Genomic DNA, 9381 nt, shown 5'->3' with positions numbered 1-9381 from the left:
AGACTTAGAGATAAATGGCCCTTTTCTTGTCTTCCATATGGTTTTGCTTTCTATACAGCAAGTGAATCATAACATTGGCTGAAGGACAAGCGCTATCTGACTGCGAGCACTGCACTGAGCTGGAAGAGGAGAGGAAAACTTGGAAGGCACAGAGACACCATCTCTGGAGAAGCCATTCTCCAGATTAAAATGATGCAAGAGGTAATGAACATCATGGGAAGCTGAAGGGAGCCTGCCCAGCAGTTACGGTGAAAGTTAATCTGGATGGGAAGTGACTATCTCCCCAGTGTTTTCTCTCATAACTGGGTTTGCGCCAAACACCCTCACTAGTCAGTGGGCTTCAAGGTCAAGCACATGCTTAAACACATAGCTGGTCCAGGGTCTTGGAGAATGATTAAAGTGAAAGTTATCTAGTCACCACCAACATCAGTGGGAGTTTTGCCGAGGATGTCACTGAGATCATGGTCCCATTGATGCTCTCAGAAACAGGTAGAAGCAAATCATGAATGGGGTCTACTCCTGTATTGTGCTTGCACTACTCAGACTGCACTCACAGAGTGAAATAGGAGCTGCAAACATTATCTTTCACCCTAGCAATATTTTATACCCTTACATGTTAGTTGTCAGGGTTAAAAAGATATGAAGCACATATTAAAAGCCAAACAAAATGCACTTGATGGATGGCAAGATTCATGCTTTGGAAAGTCTTCAGTTTTATAAACCAGTTTAGCTCAGGTCTATTAACAGCTTTTCCTCGTGAAATAGTGAGAGTATTTTCTCTGCTATAATCATATCAGCCTGTATTCTGGGTTAATGGAGATGAATATTACTGCCAGATTTTGTTCTTTCCCTGCATGTAATCTAATGCCAGATGGTTCTGAATGGGTATTAAATCCCCCATGTGCATGACCTCCCCGAGTTTTTTATCATTAGAACCTTAAAATAATTCAAGGAAAGCTTTCCCAAAGCCTGATCATAAACCTCCTAATGAGGGACTGAAGTCACCAAGAAATCCTCTTGTTAATTCCTGTTTGGTGTTTTTCCCCCTTTATGACAAATAAGGAAGAACTCACAGTAACAGAGATGCTTTTAAACTGTTTTTAACGGAAAACACATAAAAAACGAGCATTCAGGTTAACAGTTCAGGTTTCCAGCAGGGTCTGGGGATGTAGAAACTGATCAGCCATCTTCAGGCCCTAATATAGGACACAGTGATGTCACCATCCTTCAAGACAAATAGAAGTTACTCTGTCAGTAAGCAACAGTTTTATTCACCATCTAACATAACACCCAGAGTCAGAATAAATCTGATCTGGTGTCAGATGAGTGGCTGAAATGGGACCTTATCTACACAGAAGGATTTACATGAACACCATCTTTGCATTAACTGGAGTTCAGCAACAGTTGCTCTATTCCCAGTGATTTTCCTAAGTATCTTCTGCCCCTCATTTGCACAGAGGGCGGGATACATTTTAATGGTTTCAGGTTTTGTTTTCTACTTACTGTTTACTGCTCTGCACCGTACCTTACTTGAGCATGTAAGACAAAACTGGTCATGGCCTCATGGGTTTTATGTACTTCCCATTATCAGGTCATCCAAAAACAACATAAGTATTCCTGCAGCTGAATCACGTCTTGTGATAATAGGGAGGGATGAGAAATATTCAGAACAAAGTAAAAAAGTTTTACTAATTTTGCGGTGTCCAAACTGTCCAAAAAACTTGTTTCTCAGAGGCCTTTACACCACGCATGCAAAATTCAGCTCTAATACCTATTGCAACTGGAAAAATGCAATGTCTGAAAACACCAAACCTTGGCCAAAACCACAATAATCATCTTGAAAGAGTTCAGTTTGGGTAACTGAGGAAACTGAATCCAGTTTGGCAGGACGGCATTCAAATGCATATGACCTTAATCATAGAACCATCCTGCCTTATTCTGAAGTTCCAGACTCACCTCTCAGTATGTAGAAAGAGAAATCTGACAGGTAACATTCTTCCTTCAGGGTATGGGACCAGAGCAGAGTCATCCAGGGTGGCAGGAGACATATAGAAATAGATTAAAAATAACTAAATAGAAAGACAAAACTCACCCCAGTACCCAACAGAACACTGTCACATCACCAAGGATTGTATTGCTGTCTAGCACTTTATTTCCTCAAACCAGAGACACTCTCTCACACTTAGGCTCATACCAGCAGCCACAGAAACAGTGTGTGTACAAGCATCTGTCCCATATGCTGGCAAAGATGCAGATGGGCTCTAGAAGAGACAGGGACCCCTTGCTGGAGCTCAGAGCTGAGCCAGGAACACTGAGCTCCAACAAGGCATCAGAGAAAACAAAATCCTGATAGAATCACAGACTGGTTTTGGTCAGAAGGGACCTTGAAGCTCATCCAGTTCCACCCCCTTGCCATGCACAGGGACACCTTGCACTAGAGCAGGTTGCTCCAAGCCCCTGTGTCCAACCTGGCCTTGAACACTGCCAGGGATGGGGCAGCCACAGCTTCTCTGGGCACTCTGTGCCAGCGCCTCAACACCCTCACAGGGAAGAGCTTCCTAATACCTAATCTAAATGAGTAAGAAACAAATCAGTTCAGTAAACTTGCAAATGCAAGTCTACCCCTTCTTACCTGCAACACCAAACATCCTGCCTTCATCCCTCATCCAGCCTTGTCTTCTTTGCTTTAATTCCATCCCTCCCCCATGTTCAGATACTTATAAACCTCCACACCCTACCTCCAACCACCTCAATTTACTGCTCACTCTATCTCCACAGGTTTCTTATCAGCCTCGTTAGCAGATCATTAGCTCCCAGTATCTCCCTGACTTCCCTACTGGGCCATTTTCCCTTGTTAGGCTCCCTGCCCACCGCTCCTCCCTTTATTCTCTGCCTTCCTTTTGTACCTCCACAGAGGGCAAGGTCATGCCAGTCATCCCCACCCCAAGCTGGAGGAGACATTTGGACAAGTAAATTGTTTATGCGATGGAATACTGGCAAACAGAGCCAAAGCCCTTTCTGAAATCAGAAGACATCAGAACTGGGAAATGGAGCACAACCAAAAGCAACAACAGATGAAGGTACTTACCCCCATCACCACTTTGTGTCATTTTGCTTCCTAGCACCCTGGCCATGCCTCAGCACCAGTAGTGTGGGCTGCTCAGAACCAGTGCCAAAAGGGCAAAGCTGAGTATGGAAGAAGCTAATGACACTGTGCAGAGTGTCATACTGCAGCCAGCAAAATCCTGCCCTGGGTGCAGTGTTTTACAGCTGCATGCAAGTTATTTGTTATCCCAGGCCAAGAAAAAAAGAGTGGATGGTTTCTGTCCATTCGTTAGATGTCACATTTAAAATGAACAAAAGAACAATGCTGCCACCAGCCCTCACCAGAGAGGGACCTGCTAGGGCAGGGAGTGGCAGGCGGCTCTCACTGGGTAAACCAGGCGCTGGGCTGGGGACAGGCTAGGGGATGCTCAGTCTCTGAGGATAAAGGAGTATTTCTGGCACGTCAGCCTGGCACCTCCAACGCACTGAGTGCAAGGAGGGGGGCAGCGGGGACAGGCTTTGCTCCACAGCACTTTTGAGACAAAGCCATTTTACTAAAAAAGGAACTCCAAGCATGTTGAGGGCTGCAGGGGCCGTGCCAGCTCGAGCTGCATCCCTGGCTCCAGGGAGGAGGAGGCAGCAGGAGGAAAACGGCAACAGGCACACTGCTCTGCAGTTGTTCAGCAGCCTCCAGGCCAGCCACAAGCGACCCTGGGATGTCATATAGCCCATAGCAGGGTCGGGAGAAGCAAACACGAGGCTAAACCCGGGGCTTGGTGGCTAATCCCACTGAGCAGCAGCAGTCAACTTTGGAAATTGCCTCCTGTGCTGTGTTCCCCTTCCCCTCTGTTGACACTAGATGTTCTTAGGGGTATGAAACACGTCTCACTATGCATCTACAACCCACCCACAACCCAGGACCCCCGGCTGCATGGGTACTGCCATGGGTAACAGCACTCTCAAAAGTAAAGCACTCCTACATGGAAAATAGTAGCCAATTATAACATTTCCCTTTATAGCCGTGCTGCTGACGAGGTTTCCAGAGCACCGTAAAGCATGTTTTCTTTTCCTTGCCATCCCTCAGTGCAACTTGACAAGTTTTGTGTGTTTTTGTTTCTTAATGCATGAGTTCATTTTATATCACTGAGCACTGGCAAGGACAGAGAAGCTTTTAGGTTGCATTAATCTGAATTGTAGAAATAACAAGCTCCAAAGATTCACAATTAAACATGGAGCGCGCAATACCTGAATAAACAAGTACTCTGTGTTCTTTAAAAGATCATTTGGGTAATAGTGACATAACCTAAGTACCCCGTCATGATCCAATTTAATCAGCAATTATGCCTCTGGAGCAGAACCATCTAACTTAGGAAAAGAAACAGAAGTACAGTCACCACCAGTAGGAGAAATTAATGCATTCCACTGAGACAAAGATTAATTATTATGAATCACTCCAAAAATACATTTGCCCCAAGTGGGAGTAAACGTTCTTCTATTCATCAAGTTGCTTTCAAATAATCATTAAACATCTGAAGACAGAAGACAATTTTATTCACCCAAAATAAACACTGCTAAAAGTTACAAAATGAGGACCACCTTTTCTTAATATCTGGAGCTTTATGACCAAGAGTAGTTTTGCCTGAAAGTGGGACAGGTAGAACATCTGCTAGAAGAAATATGTATAGATGCAGAGGACTCTGCAAATTCCAGCATAATTTATCATATTAGGGTTTTCCTGTCAATGTTGATTTTTCCATATAATTTTTATCCTAAGTTCACCAAATTAAATTCGTATTTGATACTAATTTTATCCTGCTGAGGGCCTCAGCTGTAATCTCAATGGCATCTCAAAGGGTCATAAAGCAGATTTAAAGCCAAAAGTCACCTCAGTTGCATGCTTTGAGGAGAAAATGAACATGGTGGTTTCAGCAAGGGCAAGAGTGGCTGTCTCAATAAAGTCTCTCTTTTCACAGGGTTCTCCTATTAAAAACGCTTCAGAAGGATCATTACTTTCTTTGTTTTGGTGGGACGTGTGGGGGCTGAAACAGACTGGCTTATTGACAGCAGGATTGGCTCCTCTGCATCACCACTCATTCACATTTGATTTTCCATTTGTTTCTGGGTAGTTCCTGGTAACAGTGCTCTGGTAAAGCATATCTTTGGGAAAGGTAACATGCAAGAAGAAGAACTTAGTAAAAATAAAATGGCCTTTTCATTTACAAGTTAAAAAGAAGTGCATGATCAAAGGACAGCAGGAAACAGCTATGCTACCAACTGGAGAACATTACATTTTTATTAAATTCATGTATACAGAAAGTTTCTCCTGTGAAATATTCCCCAAACCACCACTCCATATTTCCGGCAGGGATAGAAATGAGACATTTCATTTGCTTTGCTGGGCCAGGATGAGGTGCAAAGCAGGCAAATAGCATCTATTATTTAATCAGCAGAATCCCAGATATTGTTGAGGTTGACTTCACAGCTGCCCTTATCTGAGAGACTAAGACACAGCCTTTTAGTTACAACCCTTTTAGCAAACTTTCTTTTCTCTAGTGTTAAGGACTTGCAATTTTAAGGCTTGGTCCTCATCCAGCCCAAGCCCTGCTGGTAGGCAGTGCTTCCACTAACACTTTTTCCATTACAAAATACTGTCCTACCCAAACATACTTTGTTTGACACCAATAAATCAGGGCAGTTCTCATATCCAAGACTATGCTAGGCTAATTTTTTTTTATTAAAGCTTAAAAAATTTGGTGGCTTTTCAAAGAAAACTTAGGTTTTTTTTAAGGGGCACAGTCCAGTACTCCCTGTCCCTGCAGCAGCTCAGATATGCTCAGAGAAATGCATCTCTTATGGCAGTTCTGACCTAAATGAAATCAAGAAACCTTGGAAATCTCATAGGAGATGGATTTTTGTGAGTTTTCCAGTTTAAACAGGTGGAGATAAACCAAGATAAGGGCCTGAGACAGATCTCCAGCATATGGAAGGTTCATCTGTAACAAGAAATGTCTGCCTTTATTTTTATGGCCTTATGCTTTTCTTGAGATAGGCCTACAGGCACTTGATTAATGGTGGAGGGAGTTACGTAAAGGAATGAATGGGCAAAATGGATGTAATAGGAAGAATCTTTGCTAGCTTTCCAAAGGAGAGATTATTTTAATTGGCCAGGTAGTGCCTTAGGATGGGTTTGGAATGACAGAGAGAACATCTTCAAAAGCCCAGCAATTCTGATGCTTTTCCCAGGCAGCAGCAACCATTAAAAAACCCCAGTGTAATGCTAATTTCTGGTACTTAGATATTTCAAATGTGTTGCTTCAAATCAGCTCTTAAGTTCTTCTACCATATTTACACGGCAAAAGGAGAAAGAGACAACATCTTTATCTTCAGAACAGCCTTCTCAAATCACACCAGAGTTTATTTTATGACTCCCATATACTCTGCACTTCTTTTACTCCATGCCTTCATTACCACCTCAACATTAGCAGGTGTTGCTAAGTAACATTCTACAGTTCCCTATAATTTTGCTACATGACTGCATTATAAGCACATGTTAATACTTCACAAAGGCAGTAACTATCAGCAATAACCACTATATTACTTTACGGAAACGACGGTACTTTTTCATTATGGCTGTATGTGTTTCCAAATTGCACCAGTCACCAGGGTAATTCAGCATTGCTGGAGGCTGAAATGAATAAATTCCCTGGTGGATTTACAGAAATATCAATATTTCTCTCACATAATAGATGCGTGCAACGAGTTTAGCTGCAACTCATTTCCCTTGTATATTAAACGGCAAAGCACATTGGTTCACTCTGCTACTGGCAGAATACTTGCTGTGGGCATTACATAGATTCATAGAATGGTTTGGGTTAAAAAGAACTGTAAAAGCTCATCTAGTTCCAACCCCCTGCCACCGGCAGGGACACCTTACCCTAGACCAGGTTGCTCCAAGCCGTGTCCAACCTGGCTTTGGACACTGCCAGGGATGGGGCAGCCACAGCTTCTCTGGGCATCCTGTGCCAGTGCCTCACCACCCTCATAGTAAAGAATTTCTTCCTAATGTCTAATCTAAAGCTCCCCTCTGTCAGTTTAAAACCATTCCCCTTGTCCTGTCACTACACGCCCTTGTCCAAAGCACTTCTCCAGGTTTCCTTTAGGCACTGGAGCTGCTCTAAGAAGCATGCAAACACTAGTCATACTGAACTGTAAACATCGCGCACCAACACGATGGGCTGCAGAGCTCAGCACAGTGCGTGTCCTCCCAGGGTGCTCCCCTGGGTGACTGTTCTGCTGGGCAGCCCCGCACTGGGCTCAGCTGGACCACAGGCCCCCGTGCACACTTGAACTGTGCCCAAGCTTTCTCAGCCATGCCTGGAAGCAGGAGCCATCCTGGTCTGGTACTTGGAGCAAAGCTGCCTGTGTCATTGCTGAACATCCTGGTGCAAGTTCAGTGAATCATCTCTCACCAGGACATACACCCAAATATGGAGGAGCGGGAACTCATTGACCTGAAAGCCCTTCCATAGAAACAGGAGGGCCTGGACCAGCAGAACGGCTGAAGCACAGTGGGGACTGCATCCAGGCTGGCTGCCCTTGGCTAAGGTTGGGGCAGTAGAAAACCCACAGTGGGAAGGAAACAACAGAACATCTGGTATTTTGAAATGCAGCTACAGTTTTCCTGCGGGTCACTAGGAACAGGCTGAGAAATCTCTGTGCTAAGCTGGTGTCTGTCTTGGGGCTGAGCCATGGGGTGCTGCTGGAAGAGATCCTCGTGGGGTCACTCAGGTCACTGACTGGGGTCCCCCAGGCAGAGTGTGGGATCCCACCCTTCACATACAACATCAAAAGGTTGGTGAGGTGATGCATCCCCACTCCAACGAATACTTACCTGCACAAGGAGCATTCAGCAAAGCAGCCACGGTGTCAAACACCACAGCAAGCCTCACCTTTCAGAAGGCTGAGCTGCAGTGGTGCTCTGCCCCAGGCACTCAGCCAGCCCAGCAGGAGAGCGCAGGATGGTTTCTGCAGGAAAGAAGAGAGGCCCAAAGCAGGTATTTCAGCAGCAACAGCAGTGCTGTTCAATGGAGGGAATGCAGCAGTGCAGCTTCCCTGGAGGTCTGTCTCCCATCACCCTGGGAGCAGGGCAGGGCTGCAAAGAGGAATCACCTCCAGGAGATGGCTGGGGAGCAACAGAGCAGCCTGTGCCACCACAGCCAAGCACCAGGAAAAGAAAGCAGACAGCAGTGGAGCAGGGGATTTTCTTTCCATTACAAGACCAGCAGGACAGCAAAGTGTATGTGTGCATAAACATCAGTATGGGGACAGAAGAGTGCTGGTGATAACATCTGCTCCAGAGAGCCCTATGCAGAGTGACCAGGTGTGGAAGGGGCAGCCCCCATTCAGGGGGCAGTGAGGTGGGAGGAGAGGTGGAGCAGGTCAGACTGGTCCTCACCATCCTCAGCACCACCTGCAACCATGGAGGTGTGAGAGGCAAGGCAGGAGCCATCAGCTGTCCCTCAGCAGCTCCAGTAACCCCAACAGGGAAACACAAACCCACCCCTGGAAACCTTTCCTCTCGGTTCCAAGGGCCGGAGCAGGAAAAACACAAAGGGTGTGTACGGCCTCTCCCCGTGTGTGAAGGGCAGAGGATCCAGCCTTGGATCAGCACCGTGCCTGGTGAACCTCCCCAGGCAGCACAGCTCCAGCTCAGGGCTACGTCCACACACCCAAGCACCAGCTACAGCTGAGCCCAGCCCCTGCTGCGAGGCTCCACAAGAGTGCTGCCATCCAACAACCACCACCTGCGGTCCCACAGGCACTGCGGAAGCGCCTGCTGCAGCCCCTCTGCACACAGTGCAGAGACAGCCTGAGACGAGACCTCCAGCAGCACCAGGCACCGGGACCCTGCTGGCCAGTGCCTGCGGGGCATCCATCATGTCACCCATCCCTTCCACCTTGCAATGCCTTGCGAGAGATACACAGAGGTACCAAAACGGTCGGAGGCAGAATCCCAACTTTTACTCTCAAAATGAATCTCTAAACAATCAACACGCCACGAATCTCTAAGCTGCCGTTATCATGCACAGTGGAAGGTGGGATCACTTGCATGGGGCTGTAGAAGACCAAATGAACAGTGAGAAGTGTAAGAAGGTTCTGATAAAGTTCCTCTCCAGGCCTGCAGTGAAAAGGAACAAAATCATTTTTCCCCTCAGAGGTGGAATTTCAGAACCCTGAGCCTGCATTTCTTCAAAAGGCTGCCTCCTGCTCTCCAGAAAATTACTGGACTGGCAAAATCAGTCTCTGACTACACAGAGTGGTGATAAAAAAAGTGAT

The 9381-nt window shown here is 46.0% G+C and overlaps 1 long non-coding RNA gene across 1 annotated transcript; it reads right to left on the bottom strand.

The window, feature by feature from the left end:
• Window positions 1-294: 294 nt before the first annotated feature.
• Window positions 295-3079, bottom strand: LOC136018411 (uncharacterized). Its single transcript, XR_010614404.1, has 4 exons — window positions 2633-3079; window positions 1957-1999; window positions 1526-1634; window positions 295-1225 (listed from the first exon to the last, which is right to left on the bottom strand). It is a non-coding gene; the product is annotated as an uncharacterized LOC136018411 (long non-coding RNA).
• Between the last annotated feature and the right edge of the window lie 6302 nt (window positions 3080-9381).

This window comes from Lathamus discolor, chromosome 7 (assembly GCF_037157495.1).
Source record: "Lathamus discolor isolate bLatDis1 chromosome 7, bLatDis1.hap1, whole genome shotgun sequence".
Taxonomy (NCBI): Eukaryota; Metazoa; Chordata; class Aves; order Psittaciformes; family Psittacidae; genus Lathamus; species Lathamus discolor.
The sequence above is the reverse complement of the archived record's forward strand: the minus strand, read 5'-3'. Positions and strand labels throughout refer to the sequence as shown.